Source organism: Theropithecus gelada, chromosome 6 (genome assembly GCF_003255815.1).
Source record: "Theropithecus gelada isolate Dixy chromosome 6, Tgel_1.0, whole genome shotgun sequence".
Lineage (NCBI taxonomy): Eukaryota > Metazoa > Chordata > Mammalia > Primates > Cercopithecidae > Theropithecus > Theropithecus gelada.
In genome coordinates this window covers 121,414,677-121,441,501 of record NC_037673.1, presented here as the reverse complement: position 1 = coordinate 121,441,501, position 26,825 = coordinate 121,414,677, and the positions used below count along the sequence as shown (strand labels likewise).

At 39.6% G+C, this 26,825-nt stretch overlaps 1 long non-coding RNA gene across 1 annotated transcript in view; it reads right to left on the bottom strand.

Moving 5' to 3' along the window:
* Positions 1–26,566, bottom strand: part of LOC112625849 — a 292,554-nt gene extending 265,988 nt beyond the window's left edge. Inside the window, exons 1-2 of the long non-coding RNA XR_003119789.1 lie at positions 26,533–26,566; positions 21,461–21,552 (exon numbers count right to left, since the gene is read on the bottom strand). This is a non-coding gene — a long non-coding RNA (uncharacterized LOC112625849). The remainder of the gene's footprint in view (positions 1–21,460; positions 21,553–26,532) is intronic.
* Positions 26,567–26,825: the final 259 nt, after the last annotated feature.

Here is a 26,825-nt window from a genome sequence, read left to right as displayed (position 1 = left end):
TATGGTTTATTTGGCATGGTACATAAAGGGCCTGAGTTATGTAAGGCTATTAAATCAAAACTTGTCTAGGCATCTTTGAAAGACTGTTAGCCTGGTTCATTCTGGGCAAATACAATTAAAGTCTTGGCTATTATTTACAGCAAATACTAGTAAAATTAACCTTAAGTTCCTCGGTTTATTAACATTGATGCTGAAGGAGAAGGGGAAAAATCAATGTAGACTGTGTTCAGTGTTGCAGCTTGTACTGATTAAAACCCTACTTGTCATATTCTATATCGTTGTACTGTAGTTATAGTAAATGTTCCTTGTAATGCATTTTCAAGTACAAAAATTGCTTCAGAAAAGAGCATTTAGAAAACTAATTCTATTGAAACCAATGAAGTGTTGACACATTGCCTGATGCAGATTTGTTTAAAGAGGCTTGTTTTAAGTTATAAAAGTCCAGTCCTAGAGGTAAAAATCAGTGACTTCTCAGTCTAGTGACTGAGAAAACAGTGGAGCAGTATGTGCAGTCAGCACCCCTTCATTAATCCTTTCCCGTAATTCTACCCTAGTCACCTTCTCCCTTGCCTGACTCTATAGAATTTCAAACCTGCTGCCAGCCCAGGAACTCACTCAGAAACCATTCATTACTCAGGCAAGGCATTTATAATGTTTGCTGATGTGTCGGTGAATAGGAACACAGTGTAAATCCAGACTGAAGAGTGCTCTTTTTTGTCATCTAAATTGCTCCTGTGTGATGTGTTCCATAAGCGTTAGAAATCACCAGGGGTTTTGACATACTCATCTTTCTGAAAGTAGCATTTCACTGTGCCAATCCCTGGGAAGCAAAAAGGACAGAGAGTGTTTGCAGCTGAAAAGAGATACAGCATTAAGTAAAAAGCTGATTATTCACCTCAAACTAGGCCATTGGCTCCCACAGAAAACCTTCAGTGCCTGCAAGCCCTGCTGAAATCAAACATAAAAGCAGGCATGTCTTGCATTCTACCCAGGCTCTCAGTGTAACCAAATTAAGCAGCTTAGTGATGAGAGAACGTTAATGAATGAAGGGAGTGGTCAGCAAAGAAGGCTGGTCCAGTTTTCGCATGATAAGCTGTGCTGGGGAGAAATATGCAGCGGCCGTTGTTAGGTGGGGACTTCATGATTCATAGCTGCTTTATCCCAGGGTGTTACTTAGGAGTATCCACAATGAATCATGTGGGAACAGGGTTTCTGGTGGGGTAGATGGAGACACTCTTTTGTTCACATGACTGGGGAATTTATCAGATTTGCTGTGGCTCACATCCATGGTCATCTGTCTGGACACATGATTGAGTATATCTTTTCCAAATTCGGTGCCTGGTATAATGAGGACATTCAATAGTTTTTTTTAATTGAAGTCAAATTCATGTAACATAAAATGAATGATTTTAAAGTGAACAATTCAATGGCATTTACTATATTCAGAATGTTGTATAACTGCCACTACTACCTAGCACGAAAATATTTTCATCACCTCAAAAACTTCCATACCCATTAAGCAGTTACTCCTCATTCCTCCTCCCTCCAAGTTCTGGTAACCACCAGTCTGCATTCTGTCTCTATGGATTTACCTATTCTGAGTATTTCATAGAAACGGAATCATATGTCTGGCTTCTTTCACTTAGCATGTTTTCAAGTTTCATCCATGTTGTTTCTGGGTTTTCTGTTAAGTAAATCTTAATTTTCATGTAGAGTTTACATCAGGCTATGTTTTTTCCAAGTTGTGTTTTTAACTCAGAATATGTTTCCATTGACATTATCTAAATGTAGCAGTTAGAGTCCCACATGGGCCCACAAAGCCTCCATAACCTGCGATAGACTGAGATATAGAACTATAGGCATCATCCTCATCCTGGATCTCAGGAACAGGGAGCATCTGAAGCCAGGAGGAAGAGGAGAGTATTAGGCTGGCCCTGGGCAGAATTTTCAAATAAAGCGCATCTTTGGCATTCCCCATATCCTTTTCCATACACCTTTCCTGACATCCAGGGCCCTTTTCTCCTTGCACCTTTATGCCTACCACACCCTGGAGCTATCACAGGCTCCCTCCTTTTCTGTTCTCCCCTCAGAACCCACCCTCCTTTTCCATTCTCCACTCAAAGCCAACTCTCCAGTCCTGCAAAGTGCTCTATCCTCTGAAGATACCATATCTCCCAGTCAAAAGTTCCAATTCCTCAGAGCCCTCAGATAAGTGAATTCCAAAGTCCTTAAGCTTAAAAGAGATATCACCATTGCAAAAATGCCAGATTTGGCAACCCAAATTAATGGCCAATTTATGGAATGTCAGTAATGTATTCTTCAGAACAAAAGGACTCTTCATGAGTAGACTAGTTTTCTCTGTGTTTCTTGGATCAGTGTCCTTAAGCCACGACACTTTCTTCCCTTCTAAGCCTGGGTCCTCTAAGGAATCCCCAGTTACTTTGTAGAGATTCTCACAACATCCCTAGTTTTGGTGGTGGGAGTTTACAGTAAGACAGGTCCAGAGGGGCCATTGCATTGAAAGGACTTTGTATCTCTCAGATGATTATCAATTTAGGATAACCTCTATTGTGTTTGGATGACCTAAGATTTACAAAAACCCTCCTCTCACAAATAAATTTTGGGGTAACATTTATGATTGCACATTTTTGGCAATTTTTATAATTTTTAAAACTTTGTTCTTTTTTTCATCTACCTCCTTTTAGAAATTCCAGAGGGTATTACAGCTCCATGTTACAACTAAAGAAACTGAGACCTGAAAGTCTTAAGGAACTTGTGCAAAGTGCTTTAGCTAGTAAGTAGCAGAGCCAAAATTCCAACCCAGATCTGTGTCCTTTCAGAGCTTGAACCCTTAATCACTACACTACACTACTCCAATCAATCAACTATTCCAGAACCCTAACGCTAGAGCAGACCACTGAGACCACGAGGCCCAACTGGTTCATTTCTCAAATGCAAAAGTGTTGTGAACACTTATGTTTTTTAGGTACCTCTCAGTATTAGGGTCCTCTAGAGAAATAGAACCAACAATATGTGCATATATGTATGTATGTATATATATACACACACACACACATATATATACACACACACACACACATATATATATATGGGGAGACAGAGAGAGAGAGAGATTTAAGGAATTGGCTCACATAATTACAGAGGCTTGGCGGGTCCAAAATAGAGTAAGTGGCAGGCAGGCTGGAGACTCAGGGAAAAATTGCAGTTCAAGTCCATAAACAATCTGCTGGCAGAATTCCTTCTTGCTCAGGTCAGTCTTCATTTAAAGCCTTCAGTTGATTGGATGAGATCCACCCACATTATTTAGGGTATCTTTTTCATTCAAAGTACATAGACTAAAATTTTAATCTCATCCAAAAAAATGCCTTCACAGAAACATCTAGAATAATATTTGACCAAATATCTGAGCACCACGGTGCAGCCGGTTTGACATATGAAATTAACTATCACACTGCCCTTCTATACCATCATCCACATATCCACATTCAGAGTCACTGGAACTCTGATTTCCCTTATGTGAAATTGGTATTCTTTAGCATCACATGTGCACAAACTATGTTTCATTCACCTCTTTATTTACCCAGAAGCTACTAGTGGAGCAGCAGCTTTTGGGTGATTTTTTTGGTGGACAGTTAAATTTTACTTGTGAACTCAACTGTCTATGCTACAGGAATCCCATTCTCTCTTGTGTCCACATTGGCCTGACCAATGAAACTCTCAGATCTCCTCTGAAGCAAAGAGGCAAATGCTTTGGTTAATTGGTGTGGTCAAGTCTCAGTTTGAGAGAGACATGTTTTCTTGGCTCACAGTTTAGGATTTCATGCTGATCTGGTCGACACAGTTCAGATCAGTTTGACCCACCACTGCAGTCATTATCCTTTGATCTGGAGTCTAGTTTGTAATTTGACCCATTCAGATGGCTTCCCTATTATAGTCAAGCAAGACAAAACCAAATCACCCCATTTATCTTAATGGGCTTTTTTTTTTTTCTCTTTCTTTTTCTTTTCTCTTTTCTTTCTTTCTTTCTCTTTTTTAACATGAAGCCTTGCCAATCCTTTGTTAAGAAGAAAAAGGAATCTGTGTATCTGATGGGCTTTGAAATACCATCTGGTGTTTAATGTTATTGTGCTCTGTTCTCACAGTGGTGTGCTGAATCATATCTTCAAAGTTCAACAACCATTCAGTCACAGTCACCATTCAATATACTGTGTCATTATCAAAGATTTGGATTTACAAAATGCTACCTGGAAACAAAGCACATTTAACAGGCTGTTCTCCCCAAGGCTGGCTCTGCCGCCTGAGACGAGTCTTCTAGTGTGAAGTCTGTTTGTCTGACATTTGTCACTGACCTTTGGATACTCAGCAGAACTTTTAACCCTGAAAATTGCTGGTTGAATTATTTAATTTTATGTGCCTTAAGAAATGTAACAGCATTCTTACTCTAAGATGTAAGTCTAGACTTTTCTTCTACAAACATCCATATATTGGCAATTAATGTGTGAACAGATAAACTTCATTTTAATCATTAAATATGTGCCAATAAAGTTGAATATTCATAGATACTCTAAGTGTTAAATGCAGAAGGAAAATACATCAGTGAAATAAATCCTGTGATGCATTATTTTGTTTCAGAGGAAAAAACATTTTGTAAGAGAATATTTATTCCAGAATGCATTGTTTGGGAGGTAAGAATATTTTTTAAGAGGAACACACAAGCATAGTTTTACAAGTCTAAGCAGCATTATTAAATACCTAGACAAAACTTGTGCTCACTGCTTTTAGGATAACAATCTGGCTTTCTCTTTTCACTTAATAATGATCAGGACTACTTGTATAAAACACATACTACAGTGCTTTACATGATAGTCATAAACAACCTCTCCTAAAATGCATTTTTGCTTTTCTACCCCAGTGAACAGCTCTGTTTGAGTAAATGATCCATCCTTGGATCGTGTATGCAGAGACAAGATCAGCGTTGGATTGTTGTTTTAATAAACTGGAAGTCTGCCAACATTATCTGGGAAGAGGACGAGGACATTAATGCTAGCATGCAATCTAGCCGTGTTTGGATTTAAGACAGAATTTAATCTTCTTGCCTCCTTTCCTTCCCCTCCTCCCCCTTTCCAGTCCTTTCTTTCCTTAATACACAGTCTCTTTTCATGGAGTTAACTCAAGCTATCTTAAACAGCATGAACTAATAAAGGATGACATTTTTAAAAGGGAAGGTATTCACAAATGTTGGAATGTGGAACATTTAAAATTCTATGGTATGGTACTTAGTTTAAGAGAGTGATGATTAACGAGTTTATATTATCTATCAAAATGCTTCCATCATGCTGCTGATGTGACATGGGATTTATGGTAATGAAAAACCTGCAATCCATCCCCGGTATCTAAATCTATCAGCCCCACATTCATACAAAAAGCACTAAATGATATATTTGTAGCTATCTGAAAGCAAGATCATTTTTAAGATATGTACTGCCAAAAGAGAACATTCTTAAAATATAGGAAGGGAAACGATTTCCTTTCCAACCTATTGCTCTAGCAAGCATCATACTACGAATATCAATCTCTTCGTGGAAAAAAAAAATACTGAGCAGATGATGATCACATGATTAGGCTAGTCATTCTCAGTGAATTTCCTGTAATTTTCTTGGAAATCCTTTGTAATACATTTGCTAAGGGCCATACAAATTTTCATTTGGATAATTTGTAATCGTTCGTTGTGCTTTGCATCTTAGAGAAAATCCACTAGTAGCTTGAATAAAACTCACTTGGTTCCATCTGCAAATCAAAAGAATTCCAAGTAGCCCAATAGAAAGCTTCATTCATTCTCAGCAACTGTTGTGCACCACCCATCCCTCCGTCTTTATTAGATAGGTATTCCTATTTCTGGAAGATCTAAGACAAGATATCTCAACATAATAAAGTTAATTAGCTGTGAGATGTGCTAAAGAGATTTGTGTGTGCAAATAGTGAAAATACTGAACTTTGCAACTGATTTACTTTTTTAAAACAAATTTGAGCAGATCAAGTATATACTCATAAAAAGTACCAATCTCTATTATTTACACTCTGAAATGCTTTGATGAGTGGGAGAAAAGAGGGAGGAGTTACACCTAGAAGATGAAGAAATTTTTATATAAACATAGGGAATATAATCATGTGTTTTGTATGTCTTAGTGGAGGCGGTGGAAAAACCACTGTTCTTGGCATCATGAGGACCATCTCTATATTCTGACTCTGCGGGTAGTCATTTTTGTCAGGGTCATCTACATGTCAGGCATTTGGGTGCCTACATTGTAAGTTAATCCATTTCTGTATGCTTTGGAAAACAGACAAAGAGCCCTGTAGTGAAATATTTTTCTTAAGGCGGAATTTCTACTTCCAAAGAGCAGACACCAGCTTAGTGTGTTCCAGAAACAGCACAGGCTTGTATTCCTTTGCCATTTGCCCACTGATTTTGCTACTTCTGCCTTGGAGAGATGCAAGGGATAGAGAAATGCAGCCAAAGAGAAAGGAATCCCAGAGGCCAGGGAAGGCGAGTGGTAACAAGCCAGTGTGTGTACTGTGTTGTACAGGTTTGAAGAGGGTGGAGGAGTCTTGTTAAAAATCACAAAAACTGCCTGTGAAGCAAATAGATTCTCCTCCCCCTCCTCCCACTACTAACACTGCGGAAAATGCCATCTATCAAAATGCTGTTAAAAGCAGTCTCTGATGATGCTGGAATAAAAAGGCTGTAATGACAACTGTGAGGTGGGAGGAGCCTCTTTGCTCCCAGCTGTCTGTCAGACTGGGCATTAGAGACCCTTTTGATTAATAGGGTCGCACCAAGAACGTGACTCCCAGTGAAGAGGTTCTCTTTCTCTACCCTTCCCCCAATCCAACTTCAGATGCTCAGGCTTGGCCCTTGGAGTCAAAGCCACAGAAGGGGAAATGTCATTTCCTGTTGATCATGACAGTCTTGTCTTTCTTCTGGTCTCAGGATTTCTGGCATCATTGGTCTTAATCTGACCCAACCCCAAACATCATCCTCAATACTCTTGGGTAATCTTAGCTCAGGAAAGACATGGTAAACCATTTTCAAGTTTTAAAACCATTTTTACAGCTTACACTGAGGTTAGTTTCAGTTTTGAAGTAATAGTGTAATGTCAACATGATTGTCCCCAATATGTTATCTACGCCACTGGCTCTCAATATTAAAATGTAATGAATTGTTCGTTTTGTTTTTTCTAGCATGGCAAGAAAATCGTGCAAATGTTACTCTCTCTTCAAAGGTAGGCCTTTTTTTTTTTTTTTTTTTGTTACCAGAGAGAAGGAGAAAACAAAAACCAACACATATTATGTCATAGTGAGAAGAAAGAGAGAAATGCTTATAAGAAAACATCTTTAACTGCTTAATGTTCATAAGACAAAGAGAATGAACAAAGCAGATACACAATTTTAGCAAAAGAAAAAACACCATGAAACATTTGTTTCTCAAGTAGTTACAAAGAATATTAACTAATCAAGCCATAGAAATGCCTAGAAGGAAAAGGATTAGATTCACTCAAGTATCAACATTAGGAGGCTTCTCACTGCTCTTGCTGCCACCACATGCATTAAGAACTCTCTCAGTGGCCTGACAAAAGGAGAAAAAAAAAAAAAAGAGTCCCAAGGTCAGTAATAACACTAAGACCAGCCACATTGGAGCCTGAGGCAAAAGGAAAAATCAGGAATACTGATGTGATTTTATTTAAAATTTTGACATTCTATTCATTATGGGTTTTTTGCATTGCTTTTGGGTTTTCTTAAATCTTGCATTAACATATAATTTACCTTGATCACTGAACTTTCGACACCCTCTAAATTTTGCACCCAAGGCAAATGCCTAACCAGCTTCTCTTCCTTCAACCTAGTCTCTGCCCTGCTGTCAAGGAAAAATAAAACAGAAAATGGAAGCACTAACATCACATGATTTTCTTAAACTTAGCAAGTTCAAATGGATATAAAAACTGAAGACTAGTTTTTAATTGTTGGAATCACCAACACTTGTTTTCTAAAACACATGCCAAAGTTCTTAAAAACTGGAATATCTTATGTCAATTAGGTGACTTACAGTCATGGGCACATAATGTTTCAGTCAACAAGGAGGACTGCATATAAGATGATGGTGCCCCTTAGGATTATAACAAAGCTGAAAAATTCCTATGGCCTAGTGATGTGGTAGCCATTTTAACACTGTAGTGCAATACATTACTCACATGTTTGTGATGATGCTGGTATAAACAAACCCATTGTGCTGCCAGTTGTATAAAAGTATAGCACATACAATTATGCACAGTGCATGGTTTACTGTCACTGCTTTATGTATTTACTACACTATACTTTTTATTGTTTTTTTCATACTATTTATAAAAAATAAAGTCAATCAGAAAACAGCCTCAGGCTAGTTCTTCAGGAGGTATTCCAAAAGAAGGCCTTGTTAGCATAGTTATTCATGATAACACAAATAACTCCACGAGTGTTACTGCACGTGGAGACCTTCCTGTGGGACAAGATGTGGACGTGGAGCAGTCATATTGATGATCCCGACTCTGTGTAGGCCTAGGCTGATACGTGCATTGGTGTCCCCATTTTTAACAAAAGAGTTTAAAAAATAAAAAGTAAAAAACAAAAAAATTCAAAAGTAGAAAAAGCTTATAGAAGAATACAGAGAAAGAAAATACTTTTGTACAGCTGTACAATGTGTGTTTTGAGCTAAGCATTACAAAAAGCTCAACAAGTTTTTAAAAATTTAAGCATCCATAAAGTTAAAAAATCACAGTAAGCTAAGGTGAATGTACTCTTGAAAAATTTTTTTATAAATTTAGTGTAGCCTAATTGTACTGTGTTTATAAAATCTACACTAGTGTACAGTCATGTCCTAGGCCAGCAGTTCCCAACATTTTTGGCACCAGGGACCAATTTCCAATTTTTCCACAGAATGGGGTAGAGGTTGTGGTGGAGGGGTGGTTTCAGGATGATTCAAGCGCATTACATATACTGTGTACTTTATTTCTATTATTATTACATTGCAATTTATAATGAAATAATTATATAACTCATTATAATGTAGAATCAGTGGAAGCCCTGAGTTTGTTTTCCTACAACTAGAGGGTCCCACCTGGGGGCGATGGGAAATACTGACACATCATCAGGCATTCGATTCTCATAAGGAGCGCACAGCCTGGATCTCTCTTTTTTTTTTTTTTTTTTTTTTTTTTTTTTTTTTTTTTTTTTTTTTGAGGCGGAGTCTTCACTCTGTCCCCCAGGCTGGAGTGCAGTGGCACCATCTCGGCTCACTGCAAGCTCCGCCTCCCGGGTTGGCGCCATTCTCCTGCCTCAGCCTCCCGAGTAGCTGGGACTACAGGCGCCCGCCACCGCGCCCGGCTAATTTTTTGTATTTTAGTAGAGACGGGGTTTCACCATGTTCGCCAGGATGGGCTCGATCTCCTGACCTCGTGATCCACCCGCCTCGGCCTCCCAAAGTGCAGGGATTACAGGCGTGAGCCACAGCCTGGATCTCTTGCATGTGCAGTTCACAATAGGGTCTGCGCTTCTAGGAGAATTTAATGCCGCCACTGACCTGACAGGAGGCGGGGCTCAGGCAGTAATGTGAGCAATGGGGAGCGGCTAGAAATATAGATGAAGCTTCACTCACTCACTGGCCCATCATTTCCTGCTGTGCAGCCTGGTTCCTAACAAGCCATGGACCCAGGGACCGTGAACCCCTGTACTAGGCCTTCACACTCACTCATTACTCACTCACTGACTCATCCAGTTCAACTTCTTGCAATATCTGTTCATAAGTACTCTATACAGCTGAACAATTTTTTATCTTTTAGACCATATTTTTACTTTACCTTGTTTATGTTTACATGTGTTTAGATACACAAATGTCATTCCATTACAATTGCCTAGAGTGTTCAGCACAGAAACATGCCGTATAGGTTTGTAGGCTAGGAGCAAGAGACTATACCGTATAGCCTAAGTGTGTAGTACGGTGTACCATCTAGGGTTGTGTAAGTACGCTCTGGGTACACACCATGAAATTACCTAATGATGCATTTCTCAGAATGTATCCCCCATCAAGCAAGTGACATGTGACTGTATTTTGAGATGATATCTAGAGATTTCTCTTTCCTACCTCTTACTTGTTGCTGGTAGCACTCCACCTGTTTAGTCTGTGATATTCATTGCCTCACAGAGAGGGTATATGCCCAGAAGAAAGAAGTGAATTAAGTGGCTGGATATATTGTGTAAATATGTAGCAGAGAAAGACTGAAAAGCTATAGCATTCAATTCCAAGAGCCAAGTGATGACAGGGGAGAGATTTTCTCAAAGTTTTTAAAATAAGATTAAGAACCAAAACCTTAAACACTTCATAGTGTTTATACCTTAACCGACACAATGGGGAGAATGTAGGATGCCATAAGGACTTAACATTTTCCCACCTGAAATTAAATAAGAATTTAACTAGTAGAGGGTAAAAAGAGGAATTTTAGGAAATGTGATTAAAGTGCAGATATCAACAAGTACTTGAGAAAGGGTCTTGTGCCTGACCCCTTAATGGATCAAAGCCTTGCACAAGAGTATATATACTAAGGTTGCACCAGAACACCAGAAGCAAAGAGATTGTTTTATAATATACCCTTTTCCTGAATTGAGAGATTTTACACCACCAAACACACTTCACAGTAACAACAACTCACAGACCTCTGTGTGCAGAAATGAAACTTCCTTTATTTCTCTGTAACTAAATTGATTCAAACTTTGGAGCCTCCATTTTTATGGTGGAAAATTGAAACTTGTCAAGATAAACTCAGCCACATCTAACCTAAAACATGTTTTAGTTGTTATACATTTCTGTCAATTCTGCACTCAAACTCTTTTCCTCCCATTTCCCTCAGTTGTAATAATGTATTAACAGACACTTAACATAGCACTTTTACTTCACAAGTATAAATTAACTCATTTAACCTTTACATCAATCCTCTGAGCAATACAGTATTATTGTCTCTACTCCAGAGGTGTAGAAATTGCTAGAGAGATGTCAGGTTAGCAGGCGGCAGAGCTGAGATTCAAACCATGTTTTTGGCAGGGCCCCTAAGTAATGGAAAAGCTATCACTGAGGCGTGGGGTTGGTGGAAGGGCTCAAGGGAGACCTCACAGAGCTGTCTCCCCCATGCCAGTGTGGAGCTCTGAATCGCCGGAGAGAAGCTTTTAAGTAGATGGGAGTAGGCAGTCTCACAAGAGCCAAGCAGTTGAACTGACAGAGGCTATGCTATGGGACAAGATACCACAGTGGAAGCAAGAGAGAACTAGACTAAATCTGGATTCGATGCATATAGAGGCTGGGCGCCGTGGCTCACACCTATAATCCCAGCACTTTGGGAGGCCAAAGCAGGTGGAACACGAGGTCAGGAGATCGAGACCATCCCGGCTAACACGGCGAAACCCTGTCTCTACTAAAAATACAAAAAAATTACCCAGGCGTGGTGGCAGGCGCCTGTAGTCCTAGCCACTCAGGAGGCTGAGGCAGGAGAATCGCTTGAACCCAGGAGGCGGAGGTTGCAGTGAGCAGAGATCATGCTACTGTACTCCAGCCTGGGCGACAGAGCGAGACTCCGTCTCAAAAAAAAAAAGAAAACCCAAACAAACAAACAAAAAAGATGATATAGAAGTCCCCAAGATCACAGAGACCCCAGACCCCAGAGCACTTAGAAAGCAGAGAAGTTGCAGTTAGGCAAGGAGCAACTACTCTAGAGGTTCCTCGGTTAGAATCTCAGTTCTGCTGCTTTGGTAATTTGGGGCAAAGTGACCTCTCTATGCCTCAATTTCTTTATATACAAAGTAGAGATAAAAATATAGTCTACATATAAGATTGAATAACTGATACAAAGGGTTTAGAATATTACATGGTAGTTACAAGTACTATTTTAAGTGTTTTCTACTATATTGTTACTCCTAAGAGGAATGCAAAAAAAAAAAAAAAAAATATGAGAATCCCAAATTAATTTAAATTTACAACAAATGAAAATACATTTCAAGCTTAAGGTGACTGAATTTGCCTTGACGAGCATAACTTTTTCACCATTAAAAAATAAAAGACAGATTTCAAAGCTAAGTTCAGTTTAATTACAGAGAAACAACCTTACATTTCTATATAATGCATCAATTGGGAGACAATTCTTCTTGGCTTCCCCCTGTTTATACACATCTTGGGAGTAGAGCCACTGCCTGCCTTTTGTCCAGACTATATTTTCAAGGATGTCTATACAGTAAAAGGCCCTGGAAGATAGATATAGTGTTTCCCTCCAAAGAAAACAGGGCATGTTTGGTTTTGTCCAGTAAAATGAAGGTAACATCTCTCTTCAGGGCAAACCCAGGCAGGCTACCTATTATAATAGGTTCAGGTTCCCTGAACTCAAGGTTTCTCTCCTGCAACACAACCCACTGTGAGTTCAGGCATCAGTTGTATAGCCCTGTAGGAATCAGGGCTTAGGCAACTGGGACAATCACTGATACTCTGGCTACTGCTATTGCTGTGACTAATAAATGGTTCTTTGTCTCTGACCCAAGAGTCTCATATTTTCTGCCAATATCCATGACACTGTGGCAGGATAACTTGTTAGCTTGCAAAGAAGGTAAAAATCTCAGAACTTTCACACCTTATTTAGTATATTACCCATAAACTAAATAAACCAAAGTATTTATTTATATATCCCATTTTATTTTATTTCAATGGTTTTGGGGCAAGAAGTGGTTTTTGGTTACATGGATAAGTTCTTTAGAGGTGATTTCTGAGATTTAGGTGCACCCATCACCCAAGCAGTGTATACTATACCCAATATGTAGTCAAAGTATTTCATCTTATGAAATATAATTTAATATAGTCATAAGAATACTCATTTTTCTACTTTTATAAGTTTTTCAGTGTTTTGTTTTGCTCTCAGGCCATTCAATATATATACTGATTTTATTATTTACACACAATATGTCTTTTTAAAAAATAAAAACACTTATCTATATTTAAGCAATAACTAAAGGTTGATGCTGGTGACCAGAGATGTCCAAACGTGGCACATTTTGAACATATCCATAGTCCAAGGACATATCCTTACCTAAGCTAAGAACACTGCAGAACACAGATTTTCAGAGTACAAATTCCATTTCTCCGTCTGCCACATTCAGATGAGATCATGGAATCAGAATAAATTATTTCAAACCTAGGTTCAAGAACACCATAAAGAAAGTAACAACAGTAAATGATTATTTCAAAACAGTAACATCCATTATTGTATTCTCTCTGACTGAGAACACTCAGTTGGGTCACATTTTTAAGATTATTCAAAGAAACAGAAAACAGATCGGCTGATAGTTCTTCTAAAATCATACAGTGAGATCACCAAAGCAAATATAGACATATATTCACACCACCACAAACATCAAAGAATAAAGTCAGTGTTTTTCTCTGGCTCTCCCCAATCCTGACCATTCTGGAATAACACGTTTCTGCTAATCTGTCCATTTGTGAATGACTTGTAGAAACTGACATCTAAAATAACTACATGGGGGTAATTAAACTTAACCAGTCCTGGCTACTTTCTCAAATGTCATAATAAAAGGGTGAAATTATACACCAGACATAGTTGTTTTCCAAAGTGGGAAACATAAAAATGTAGGGAGATGAATTACAATGTTATGTCAGCAGTATTTTACTGAGCAGACCCATGAATGTGGTGTTGCTGAGACATTTCTCCTCACGCCCTGCTGCTGGGAGTTGTCGTTCCTCCCCACATTATTCCTCCTCCACTTGCCTTACTCAGTCATTATCAAATACATTCATCTTGTTTAAATAACACAGTACTTAACCTCCATTTGATGCTGGGAATGTAGCGCTGCTGAACAACCAGAAGAATATGACAGAGTGTGAGAGAAGCAGGCGGAGAGGAAAATAGAAAGAAATGTCATGTTTAAGTCTCATAATTACTAAAACTACATTAAATTCAAAGTATGACTGTATTTCTAGAAGGAAGCCAAGTTGACAGTAGCTCTTTTCACCTGGTGAAGCTGGAGATGTACATAGCTGTTTATAGCCTGATCATTTTTCTGGGATTTTAACACAGTTATATCTTAATACAGCTCACTGTCCACCCACCAATACCTAATGTCCATCTAAGCAACTTTTCCACAATCATGGAATTTGAAAGAAAATCGAGGAAGGGGACTCTTAATCGGGATGTATTTTGTACATCACCTGTGGAGTTTTCAAACCCACTTACATCAAAATTCTCTCTTTTCAAAGGTTTACAATGACTCCATGGTACCCACTGAGAATCGTTGATCGTGGTTATATTTGTTGGTTGGTTTGTAGTTGCCCAGAGGACATATGTGAAAAATTACCTTCACATTGAGGATTATTAAAAGAATATACAGAATTGGAGTGGCGGCTTATGCCTGTAATTCCAGCAATTTGGGAGGCCAAGGCAGGTGGATCTCTTGAGCCCAGGAGTTTGAGACCAGCCTGAGCAACATGGCAAAACCCCATCTCTACAAAAAAAAAAAGCTGGGTATGGTGGTATGAGCCTGTAGTCCCAGCTACTCAGGAGGCTGGGAGGATCACCTGAGCCTGGCAGGTTGAGGCGGCAGTGAGCCCTGATCGAGCCACTGAATCCCAGCCTGGGCAATGAGAGAGATCTTGTCTAAATATATATATATATATATATATATATATAAATATATATATATATATAAATAATATAAAAGGAATTCTACCTATTGCAATCTTAGTCGTAGAGCTTTGAGGACGAGGATACACAGTGGACTTGGTGAAAAAACAGAACATAGCTCAAAATGTTTGTGGAAGGAATCTGAACTCAATTGGCCCACTTCTTTTGTTTATCTGGAATTCATTTTTCCCAAGTGAATGTAGGGCCGTATTCTGCCATTCAGTAAGGAGCACTGCGGTGAGCCAGGAATTCACACTAAGCCACTCCACAGGCCTCCCATTTCTACTCCATGTGTGACTGGCTTTGGTTTGGATCCCATTAACTAGTTTGTTTCATGCTGTTTTGATTACAAATGAAAGTAAGTTATATCTAGTTCATACCAAAAGAGGTCTTCATTGTCTGGCATCTCCCAATCTCAGTAAAGGTGGTGGTAAAGGCCTGGAGTTAACAGGAACCGGGCTCCGATGAAACAGCGTTCTCTAGGTTTCTCTTTACTATGGTTCTCTGCATGAGAAATTCTTCCTCAAGGCCGTACCCTCTCCTACCAATATCTTACATTTTCCCAGTTCTGTCAACAGAGAAAGTATGCTCTCCCCACTGTTGTAAATAAGACAACAAAATAAACAAAAAAGCCTCAAGAAAAAATTCTTATTCGTTTGGCAGGATCATGTTACCAAGAACTGAGAGTATCCAGTCCAGCGAGACTTCCATGGCTGGAGAGAGGGGCAAAAAGAATTCCTTCAAACAAGGAGTAAATGCTAAGCAGGTAAGGCAATAGTTCTCTACTGCCCTGGGGGGAAAGTTTAATTTCACTAAATACAATGAGGCAGTAGCTGTAGTATCTGTGCAAGAAAGAGCACCCCTGGGCTATGTTACTTAATATGGCAGCTGTAGATGGGGAAGCTACCTGAGACTTATGGACTCATGGTGCACCCTGTCCAGTTCTTAAGCCAAATTCCCTTCATTCTACAGATGGGGAGATAGAGCCGAGAGAAATATAAGGTAATCTACACACCTGAATCTTGCAAATAACAGTAATAAATCCAATTGCCCCCTACACACATTGTAGGGTGAACTGATGCTCCTCCCAACACATACATACAGGATTTAGGGAGGTATGATTTGAGGTGAGGTCTAACAATGCCAGTGAAGAACTTTCTCCAGAGGTTTCTTAGGTGAGCACTACTTTACAAAGTTAAGTCCTCGTGACATTTCAGTGTGTTTGAAGCAAACCATTGAAGAGAAAAGCAGCCAGAACCCTAAATGGATGCCCCTCCTATTCCACCCTCCATCCTCACCCCACTTCAAAACCCTGGAACCAGCCCATTCTCTGCCTACTTCCCTGAGGGCAGAGTGACTAGTTCAAGCACCCTGGCTGACTCCCTTTCTTTCAAACATTGAAGAACTTATATATTTATCCAGAGTTCTAAATTTATAGCCCTAGATGGGCAGTCATGTTACTCCCTTTATGTCTATGTAAGTGAAATCAGTTTACTAGAATGTAACTTTGAATTGGAAAGACAGTTTTCTGCTAATGTGTGGAAATGGAAACCTTGAGCTAAGATTTTTCAATTCTGAAAAAATGAAAATAATCTCTTCTGGGCAATAGCGGATCAAATTCAGGGCTGACCTATCCCCAGACCCATCTTCCTTTCTCCTCTGGGCCTCTAATTTCCAGTGTCTGGTTTGCATGCCACTCTGTGTCCCATCAGCTTCTGTGCAGGTGTAGGTTGCCCACCTGGACATACATGTGAAATTCTCTCAACCTGGTATTCATTAAACTCTGTTGTTCGCATACAACCACAGGCCTCCTCCAGCCTGTTGGTCCTCTCAGCACTTTTGAGCCTCTACTGAGACTCAGCAGCTTGCACCCACCTTCTCTGCACTGCTCTGGGTTCACAGTGAGACTGTCCTTGGGACTCCCTAAGTGCCTGCCTTAGTCATTGCTACTGTCATAATACCGGCTGTTCCAGTACCAGATTGGCCTTGAGGATAGCTCAGAGCTGAGGCACCAAGTCTGCAGCTCTCAAGTTCTACCAAATGTATCTAGGTGTTTCCTTCTCTTTCTCTGTCTCTGTCTCTACTTCTCTCTCTCCATGCTCACAGCTCTCCGGGATTTGGTGTCTGCTCTCTCAAGCTACAAAGTTTGGGAATCCTAAACACTGTCTCAAGCACCTGCTCTTTCACATACGAAACACTTTATTTTCCTGACTATGAGCTCTAAATTATCTGATCAACATTGGAGGGTGCTAATAGTGAACCAACTCATTATTTTTAGAAGTGACAAATAAGGTATATAAAGAATCAGCATTGATCTTGCCTTCCTCTATGGTGTGCACCACAATAACCAAACGATAAGTGGATGTAGAAAACATGATCGTTATAAAAAACATTCCAGCTTATACATGAAGAAGAAACGTTAGAATTACAATATCTATAGTGGTTTGCAACCTCCATAACAAAGGACATTAACAGCCACAAACACCAAAAAGAGAGAAAACCAGACAGTATGGTATGTGCCTATTGTTGGAAAAACCCACCACTTCCTATATTATTGTCAGAACTAACTGAAAGAGTAAATGAATGAATCCGATCAATCTCTACAGTCAACTTATGAAAATGCAAAGCATAGCGTAATACATGTACCTACTCTTCAAGGATATGATCAGAAAAACCTGGATGGGAAAACTACAGGACAAACGAACTTGTTTCTTCAACAAATAAATTGCAAAGGAAACAGAGAAATGGAGGGGACATCTATAGAATAAAAGATATTTAAAAGATATACTTGCTAATCTTATTGTTCAGGTCATGTTTGGATCCAGGATTTGGAAAAAAAAAAAAAAGGTGTAAAAAGGACATGACATTTACAAGAAAATAATTGATCTGATGTTGATGTTTTTGTTGTTGCTATACTGGGGGTGTGATGATTACTTTGTATTTGCATTAAAGAGAAAGAGTCCTTGTCTTTTAGAGATGTATACTAAAATACAGTTGTCCCTGGAGAATTCGTTCCAAGACACCCACAGATACCAAAATCTACAAATGCTCAAATTCCTGATATAAAATAGTGTAGCATTTGCATATAACTTACTCACATTCTCCTACATACATTGAGTCATCTCTCGATTATTTATATCTAATACAATGTAAATGCTCTGTAAATAGTTGTATTGTTTAGGGAATGACAAAAAAATCTGCACACGTTCAGTACAAATGCAACCATCTTTAACAAAAAACATGAATCTGTGTTTGGTTGAATCCACAGATGTGGAACTGATGGATATGGAGGGCCGACTATATTTAAAAGGTAAAACTACTTGATATCTGGGATATGCTTCAAAATAATAAGGGTCTAAATGCAATGTAATATCTTGGATTGAATTCTAGAAAAGAGAAAGAATTTTAGGGGTAAAACTGGTGCAATAGGAATAAAGTCTAGATTTAATTAATAGTTTCATATCAGTACCAATGTATTCATTCTGACAAACGACCACGGTATTGTAAGATAGGGAGACACAGGTAAAGAGTATGTGAAAATTGTCCTATCTTTGCAACTTTTCCATAAATCTAAAACTATTCCAAAACATAAAATTTATTTTAAAAGCAATGAGAAAGGAGAAGTGGATGCAGGTAGAGATGGAACAGGATTAACCAAGGACCAATGGTTGTTGAAACTGGATGGCCACTATACAGGATTTCTATACAACTCCACCTACTCTCAAGTGAGTTGTAAATTCTCCATAATAAAGTCACATAAGTCAAAAACATTATAATCTTTTCTATAGACTATTAAGAGCCTATACACAAACCTTTGGAAGTCAGTAATTTGACACTTTGCTCTCTGTATCATTCCTGCCATCAGGGCAGTGGTGCTTAAACAGTGGGGCAAAGGGCAGGAGCAGAAAGAAATGGAAAACAGCAGCGTTAAATATCACCCAGCAACATCACTTGCTTTTCTTTTGTTATTAGACCTCAAATTATTTCTTCCTTTATATTTTAAAATCTTTTTCACCTCTATTTTTATCGCATTTTAGATCTCTTCTAGCACCACGTGCCCATCTATGCATCACTTGGTGTAAATTCCCCACTGCAATATAACAAACAACCATAGTGCATTAAGCAAGCGAGAAGCATTTTTCCCACCACACAGAATAAGTCTGGAGGTCAGCAGGCCAGGACTGTCACAGTAGCTTCATGGAGTTTTGGATGACTCAAGCTCCTACCTGTCCTCTACTCTTAGATTCCTAAGAATGGCAACCTGGTCACCACACTTACAAGATAGCTTCTAGAGCACGAGCTACCACACCCATATTCCAGGCAGCAAGAAGGGAGGTCAGTCCACTTCTCCTTAAGGAAATCTCCTAAAAGTCCTGCATATTTCTGCTAACCTTTTACTGACTAAGACATACCCACACAGTCACTCATGGCTGCAAAGTGGAAACATAGAAAATGATCTTTTAATTATACTCTGGCTGTCCTCTATAAAAACAGAGTCCTATTACTGAAAAAGGAGAACGAAGTGGATGTTGGGTAGGGAATTAGCAGCCTCTGCCACAATCAGTCGTGGGAAAAATCTGAACATGCAGTGGCAGAGGAGTCCAACCATGACTTATGCCCAAATTAATTATCCGGCTAGTGTAATCAGCAAAGATCTGGAAGTATCTGTCATCCCACATACGCTGCTGGCTGGTTTATGTTGATTGGTTTGACTGAAAGTTAAAACTAGAAAACTGCCTGTTCATTCACCCTTCACAGCAAGATATCATCTATCTACATCTGAAGCCAATATATGTGCATTTGTGTCAGCATCATGTATAGTACCAGATATGCCTGCTGTGACTATAATGTCCTTTAAACCTAAAATGGAATCATTATAGATTCCTCCTGGCAGCCCTCTTGAGTCTCTGGGAGACCTTCTGGCCTCCTGGCCAGTCTCCAGAGAGATTCCTGTCTGTCTGCCCGGGAGGAGACACATTCTGGGCTGCCTGCCCACATTCTAACCTGCTGCTCACACGGGTTAGAGAGCTGTGTCTATTTGGGTCAGTCCTTCCGAGTGATTATTCTGTTGCCTTTAGGTAAGTTCACTTGAATGTCCCACACATACCAACTGTGCACACCACATGTCTGAATGCCAGTTGCCCAGTAAAATCAATGAAGTATGTTGGAAAAAGCATCTGAAATCTGAGACTGAGAATCAAGCCGGAGCTCTTTTTGGCCCTGGCAGCGAACGCTTAGAAAATTCTCTTAGGCTGTGTAAGTCTCAGTTTCCTCAGAGGCCAAACAGAGATATTGCTACCACCTCTACTTTCCTTGCAAGTGTATTGTGAAGCTCAGTTACAAGGAGATATTACATGTCACAGTGTTATGCTTTACACCAAAAAAGGTTAGTATTATTGTTAATCTAGTGAAAATGTGAGTCATCGGAAAAAGAAGAGAAAAACAAGAAATAATGTAGCTCAAGCTCATCTGACCAGGCTCAACACAAGGAAATAGTAACTAGTGCCAAATCTGCAGGATATAAAGAATGAGACAAAAGGGTCAGTGAAATTATGTCTGCCTCAGAAATGATAGATTTTTAAATGACTTGTGTCAGGAAGTAAACTTACAACATTCTTCGAGCCACCATTTCCATTTATTATCAGCCATTCTTCCCATGGAACACCAGTTCAAAGAGGAAACCTATTGTTAAACACTCTGTTCTCTTCCAACTGAAAGGGTGAACTATGTTTTCTTTCTTTTAACTAAGTCACCTTTAAAATTCAGCAAGATTCCTATCTCAGCAGCAAAGACCCAAACTCTCACATAAAATTTTCCTGCTCAATACCATCAGCTAGGGTCCATTTCCAGTCATGAATACAAGCCTTTGGGCACAAGTATGTAAGTAGTTACACAAACAAATTCATTTGGGGAGATAGGTGACTTCTGTAGGTGTGAATGTACATGTATATATAATTCTATATATTGGAGCCTCTAGAAGGTTTATAGTTTTATAGCGACATTAACAAGAAGAAATTTTAAATCCTTTAGTGTTTGTCAAAAGAAGGAGCTTTAGTTTATGTAACATAAAATTAGAATTGCTTTTACTTGCTACCAGTTTAATATCAACATTTTTACCCAGAGTTAGACCCAAAGCTAAACTGCTGGGATTTGACATAACAAAACTGCTGTCCATATGTGAACCAAAAATCACCTGGGATCTATCAGCCAGTTAAGACTTTTTGCTCAGATCCAACTTTAGAGGGTGACTTCTGTCAAGAGCTAAGGAAGAACACAACTCATTATGACTGCAGAACTCAGAGAAGTCAAGAAGCAGATTCACTGGCCATTTGTAAACTTTTCCTGTGACCCACAGCTAGAGCAAAGTACCTCTTAATTGTGAATAAATTTTCCTGATAAAAGTTTCTCACTCCTTTCTTAAATCTGGAACGTCCCTTGCTTGGAAAACACCCACATACACATAACAAAAGGAATTCATTCCAGATGTCCAAGAGGCCTTGCATGCCAGGGTCTGATTTTCAAGGTAGCAAATGGAAACTTTGGCAGGTGGTCACAGTGGTATTTTGTCCCTCTCAAACTTGCTGCCATCAAACCACACTGTAAAACTCACCTGGTTTACATTTGTATAATTTTTGCCTAACAAAGGGAGGAAAAGAAGACGAGAGAATTCGCTGAATACTCACCAGATCACAAGGCTTAAACACAGGTATAGGTAAATTCGTCAGTAAGAGTTTTATCAGTGCTGACTGTGTTCCCAGAACTGTTCTGTTCCAAGCTGTGTGGAGGAAACAAAAGTAGGAAACACTGTCCTAAGTCTTGAGAATTTAAAATGACTTCCTAGTGACAAGGTTAATGAGAACGAAAGTGCCACGGTGCTCCCGTAGTACCCTGCATAAAGCATCACTGCACGTACTACTCGCTATAATGAACAGTTTGTGTGACTGATGTCATCCACCATGTCCAGCCCCCAACAAGAAGCATGGCATATCTGTCATAGTAAACACAGAGCCCAAAGCATATTCGATAAATGCTAACTCAGTGAATGTAGGAAACAATAGTAGAAAAAATTAAAGAGATGTGAGAGCCATGGGGATTCAAAATGCAGTCAAACATAAGCCCATTATGTTTCTGGGAATTATCAAGTGTTAATACTTTTTATTCTGCTAATAAGGCATCCCTTCATATTCCTAAGAATCAATTTGAATTGTTCTGCCCTCAATCATACTATACACTGAGAAACAACAGCTACTATGCTAGAAAATATAACCTTTAGTCTGGAAGTCCATTGTTAAAAAGCAGGTATTAATCTCACTGCAGAAGAAAGGAAGAAGAGGTATTAAGAGTGATGATGTTGATTTCATTGCTGTGTTTTGGTGACAGCATATTCCCAAGGCGAAAGGCACGCTTGCTGGCCGGGGGGGAGGGGAAAAAGCACTCAAACTTAGGTGAAGGCAGGAGATTCATTTTTTTTATGTAAATTAAGTCTTATTCTTTACAAAGCAGTTCAGATAAAACATCTGCTTACTAGATTGTAAACAGGGTTGAGGGTCCTAGACCTTCATTGTGACCAAATTATTCAGCATTCTCAGTGTAAAGCACCGTTTATAAGAGAAATTCAATAAATATCATATGAAAGGTAGTTGTATGGTGAAATAAGTTTAGGAAACACTAATTACCATATTTCCCTCTTTAGATTTGCAATGTACCTTTATATTGTAAAGAAAATTGTGTTAGTTTACCCACTCGGGGTTTTCCCAAAATTTTTGCCTGTGAGCTCATTATTCACAAAGTAGATTAGAAAACACCATTCTGGGAGATTTGTGTTGACTGCTGTCTAACTTTTCTTTCAGAGCTAAATTCTATATCATGTTGGGCCAACATTCTATCACTTTTTAGAAGTCATAGCTAAAACTTGGGAACATATTACTGCTCCTAAAGAACACGAGAAGAACTGAGATCTGAAGACTGAAGCTCAGCAAGAGCCCATCCTGAAGACCAAGGATGAGAAACAGCACTTGGTATCACAGCCTAAAATTAAAATATTCTTGGGGAAAAAACTGAATTTGAATCTGATCAAGCCTTGCTAGATCTTACCACCATTTACAGGGATGACACCGTGGAATTCAATCAACAAAATCTCAACTTGAGAAACTCTAGAGAATGCATAACCTGCTGCCTTCAAAAAATAAATTAAAAAACAAAACAAAGCATAAAGGGAGGTGTTATCTGTAGATTAAGATACTGAAGAGGCACATCAACCTGGTGGTGTTTGAGGTTTTTTTGTTTTTGTTTTTGTTTTTGAGACAGTCTCACTCTGTCACCCAAGCTGGAGTGCAGTGGCGCAATCTCGGCTCACCGTAACCACCGCCTCCCAGGCTCAAGTGGTTCTCCTGCCTCAGTATCCCAAATAGCTGGGATTACAGGTGCATGCCACCATTCCCTGCTAATTTTTATTTTTATTTTTTTTTTTGTATTTTTAGTAGAGACAAGGTTTCACCATGTTGGCCAGCCTGGTCTCAAATTCCTGACCTCAGGTGATCCACCTGCCTTGGCCTCCCAAAGTGCTGGGATTAGAGGCGTGAGCCACCGCACCTGGCCAGTGTTTGAGTTTTGTTTGGATTCTAATTTGAGCAAATTAACTATGAAAAAATATTTATGAGACAATCAGGAATCTTTGAACACTTTCAGGATATTTGATGATATTAAAGAATTACTGTTAATTTTTTTAGATGTGATAGTATTCTGGTTGTAATTTTGTAAAATACATAAGAAATACTTTCTGAAATATTTTCGTATGAATAATATGTTATCTAGGATTTCTTTCAAAATAATCCTGGGGAGGGGGATATCAATAAAAATAGACTTGTCATAGTATGATGAGGTGGATACACTGAGAGTTTAGTACACTATTCTCTCCAATTTTGTATTTTTTTCAAATTAAAAGTTTTCCAAAAGCAGTTGGAAGAAAAAAAGAGGGCAAATAAATTACAAACCAGATGAATACACTGTTTGAAAAGCCACAAGAGCAAGGAATTGTGAGACACGACACAGGGACAGAAAACACCATGGATACAACAGAGAAGTTAAGGAGTGTGAAAACCAAGAAAAGAAAAGAAATTTCAGTGGAGTTTTAAGAGTAAAACAGATTATGAAGCGTTCAAAGCATGATGTCTGGTGAAGAAATGTACATAGCTATACCCTCTCATTTGAGGAAGACGGTTATGAAAAAAGATGGTGGTTGGAGGTCAAGTGAAGGTTTGGCAAGATGTGTAATGCTATGGACTGCATTGCGTTCCCTCTAAATTAATGTGTTGAAGCCCTAAACCTCCTCCATGTGATTGCATTGGAGAAAGCGACTTTAAGGAGGTGATTAAAGTGAAATGAGGTATAAGAATGGAGCCCTAATACAACAGACCTGTGGCCTTATAAGAAAAGAGAAACTAGAGATTTCTCTCTGTCACGTACACAGAGGAAAGGCCATGTGAGGACATAGCAAGAAGGTGGCCATCTACAAGCCAGGAAGAGGGTCCCCACTAGAATGGGACCATCCTGACACTTTGATCTTGGACTTCCAGCCTCAGCCTCCAGAACTGTGGGAAAAAAAAAAAAGATACCCAGTCTATGGTATTTTGCTATGGCAGCCCAAGTTGACTAATGCAGGTAAAACATGCACATTTACCTCATTAGCCTTTCTCGCTACTTTGCTAAGCATTTATCAGGTACTTTTTTTTATTATGTTGAAATTCGACATGGGAAAATACATGTCACTGAGTGGTATTGTTGTTCTGTGTTCCTTTAGGCGAAGGTCGGTCAGGTGCAGCCACAAGAGAAGACACAGGAGAAGCTCCAGGAAACAAGATGTGTGATATTTGCAGGTCCTGGAGAGCCAGTTACTGCATGCTGAGAGGGGGCCCTATGGGAGAAGTGCCAAAGAAGTGGGCTCAGCCAAGCACTGGGGAGAGCCGAGAGAGAGTGAAGACCTGTGGTCAGGTGCCTTCACTGGCGGTCAGGGTGGAGTACACAAGAAAAGGGATTTCACTGATGCATTTGAATGTTACTAAGTCATGGCTGAGGGAGGGCAGTGACGGGAAACTTGTGAGAGGGACCAGCCTTATCACATCAGTGTGCCTGGACACCTGGAGAAGGTGCTCACAGCTCAACAAGAGGCAGCAGGAAACCAAATAGGAAGTTTAAAAATTTTTTAATTTCACAATACAGCTATAAAGATTCAGGAATTGTTCCTCTTAAAGTTTGTTTTCATAATATGCTCTTTTCACTGTGTTCACGTTTTACATCTTTAAAGGAGAAAACACCAGCTTTCAGCTTTAATCATAAGCAGAAAGCTTAGATAAACCATGTAAATCCAGGTCGGGCATGGTGGTTCATGCCCATAATCCCAGCACTTTGGGAGGCCGAGGCAGGTGGATCACCTGAGGTCAGGAGATCGACATCAGCCTGGCTAACTTGTGAAACCCCATCTCTACTAAAAATACAAAAATTAGCCAGGCATGGTGGCAGGAGCCTGTAATCCCGGCTGAGGCAGGAGAATTGCTTGAACCTGGGAGGCAGAGATTGTAGTGAGCTGAGATGGCGCCATTGCACTCCAGCCTGGGTGACGAAGCGAGACTCCGTCAAAAAAAAAAAAAAAAAAAAAAAAAAAAAGAAAGCCAAATTTTTCTCCCTTATTACTTTCCAAAGCACATAGGCTCACTTAATTAAGCTATTAAAAATTTATGCATTCAAGATCTCCCAGTTTTTCTGACCAAATTGATGCTCTTAAATTTTCCTTATTCTGATTGTCAAGGGTTCCCAACACCACTCTCGTGTTCAGTGATTCACTAGGGTTCACAGGACTCAGCATATAGTCACAGCTACAATTTATTACAGCAAAACGAGGCAAGGCAAAATTAACAAGGGAAAAAGGAGCATTGGGTGAGGCCCAGAGGAAACCAGGCACAAGCTTCTAAGGGTCCGCTCTCAATGGATTCTCACAGAACACACTAAATTCCTTCAGCAATGAGTTGCAACAACACATGTGAAATGTTGTCTACGAGGGAAGCTTATTAGAGACTCAGTGTCCAAGGCTTTTGCTGGAGGCTGGTCACTTAGGCACTCTCTGCCTAGCACTTGCCAAAATGCCGTACTCCAAGAAGAAAAGTAGGTGTTCGGCATAAGCCAGTCGCACAGTTCAGGCACAGTGAGCCACTCCTCACTTAGGCAACTGTGGAAACCTTCCTGAAATTTAAGATTTCAGATGCCAGCCTGGTGCCAATCTTACAAGCAGGCCTTTCTAAGAGAGCTGTCTCAGGCCTGCCATGTTAACTTACCTCTGCACACTCATGTGAAAATCTGCTGTCATTCAGGACTATTCAGGGTCTTCACCCACTGTGACCTCTTCATATCCTTTAATGCTGTGACCACATCCTCTTTCTGAATTTTATACCTTTCATGATTTTTATACCCTGCTATACCATGAAACTATTTCTTCCCTTTTGTGTCAGAAAAGGGGATTATGAGAGCAGTCCCATGGTTAGGGACTGAGGGAGGTGGGTGACCCCAAACTGTAACTCTTTCCCCTTTCCCTCAGTGAATCTGAAATCAAATACAACCACACATCCCCAAAATGGAAACCCTTCAGAAGACCAATCCTTCTGGTCTCTATTTGGAATCTGTATCCTCTCATCCCCACATCTCTGTTCCTGCCCCTTGTAGCATATCTCCAACCCAGGCTAAAGTGGCATTTGCCCCAACTCACCCTGGCTTCTTTAGAAGGCTGTACCGCACTTCTAATCTTCATGTTTGTCACTTGGCCAGAGGAACATTATGGAGAGAAGCTTTGCCACACTACATTCTGTCCGTTCTATTGCCCCGGGATTTCACATTCACGTACTTTCAATTCTCAAAGCAATCATGGCCTAATTGGCCTCTCTCCCTTCATCACTTCCATCCTACTAATACCCAACATAGAAATATCCCTAACCACAGCTGTGACTTTTGATGACTCCACAACTTAAAACTGTCAGTGTTGCCTGTTGCCTATTTCCTAAT